The sequence below is a fragment of the Capsicum annuum genome, chromosome 9, assembly GCF_002878395.1.
Source record: "Capsicum annuum cultivar UCD-10X-F1 chromosome 9, UCD10Xv1.1, whole genome shotgun sequence".
Lineage (NCBI taxonomy): Eukaryota > Viridiplantae > Streptophyta > Magnoliopsida > Solanales > Solanaceae > Capsicum > Capsicum annuum.
Window position 1 is genome coordinate 122125823 of NC_061119.1, and position 1971 is coordinate 122127793.

The window sequence follows — 1971 nt, forward strand, 5'->3', positions numbered from 1 at the left end:
ATAAGCACGCCACACAAAATTTAGAGGGGCCCCCATTTTTCAAAACATGCTATTGCATATACTACACTAAATTCTCTTATTTTTCTTTTACAAACTCACATCTTTACCATTAACAAATCTAAGAAATAGTCTCATAGCATTTGAGCCTTTATCAACACATGCAATAAACACGTCTGATTTTTCACCCCATTTTTTTAATGCTTCTACTAAAGATTAGTGGATAAAATAAGTAAGGGGGGGGGGGGGGATAATCCCTAAACCTTATGCATAAGATTATCAAAAAATAAATAATGAGAGGTATATATTTAAATTTTTTAAAAATAAATATAGTTCTTATATGAATAAAACACTATCTTATATTATATGATAAGAACTTTCTATTAATATAGTGAAACTTCATACCATATCATGTCGTTGATATTCTCTTACAAAAGCGAACTTTCAAACAAAGTACAAAAAGTAAATAAAAAAGTCAAACACGATGTAAGGTTTTTATGGAATAAATGAAGCCAAAACATCATACTTGTTGCATATGTAATTTCTCGAAATAAGAAAGTAAAAATAGATCTAAATGAATTCTGGCATCAATTAAAACTAAAGCAAAGGAAAAGAACTTTAATAAAAGATACCTTAAGGATTGACAACAAAGAATTTATTGACATAAGATTTTGATAATCTATTTTCCTGAAATTAAACCCAAACAAGCAACTAATGGATTATATCGTCATTAGCAATGCACACGAATAAGATTTCATCTACTTTATATGTACAAAATCACTATAAGGAAAATAAAGTTAACAACGTAATTCAAATTTTATCGTATATATCCAAATGGACACCACCCATTCATTCTCACCAGTTAATGAGAATTCAAACTCATAACACAGTTCCAACTTCAAGAGATGTAACTTGTCTACCTCAGAGGGGGCAACACAATCCCAATCCAAATTCTTTTCTCAAGCAAGTCTAGATCTAAGGAGGATTATAATATTTGCAACCATTAGAAATTAATTAAAATGAGAAAATTAATAATATGAACATAAGCACTACATCAATCCATACCATCTTTGATCGTATAAATGCTAGTTCACCATGACCCCAAAATCCTAGTTGTGGAATTTAGCCAATCATAGCTTAGAAATAAAAATATTCATAGAAATCATAAGGGAAGAATGAACTTAATAGATGAAATCACAAGAACTCAATTTTTATTGAAAAACATGATTCAATCGATAAAACCCACAAACAAATCATAATAACACTTGTCTTTTCTCTCCAACAAAAAGAAGATTAAATAAACCCTAACAATAGCTATTAGTCATTCAAGACAATTTGAAATCTAATTAAACTGAAAAAAGATTGTCTCGTGTCTCACGATTAAGTTGACGGCCCATCGACTAAGTGATGGTCCATCTCCTTAACCATTGCCTCTTTCTAGTGAAGATTCCCTTAAATTCGCTTAAGTTCAATATCGAGGTGATAGGTCATCGTCATGGTAATGGTTCATTAAGGAAGCGATCGCTTGAATTCAGTGAATATCATTGACTATTAGAGAACCACGGTAGCCATGACAGTTCGTCAGGATGGTGATTGTCCATTAAGAAAGCCATTGAACTTCTACACTTGACATTGTACATTATTTAAATCTGATATTTGGGGTGACAGTTTGTCTAGAGGTTGATGGGTCGTCAACTAGATCATCACATCCTTCTTTTCATCATAATCAACATTTTCCTCCTTATGGCTCATTTTTCTACACATGTAACATAAAAGCGATCAAATCAAACAAAAGTTGCATAAGAACTTACAATTATTACTGGCCAAAAGCATCAAATGTGCAGTTAAATATTGGTACATTAACACCCTCAAATTAGAACGTTTTCTTGTCCTCAAGCAACAAAACAAGATTATCCTTAAACATAATACTTGTTTTATCTCTTTTTGACTCGAAGGGTTGGAAAATATTTGATT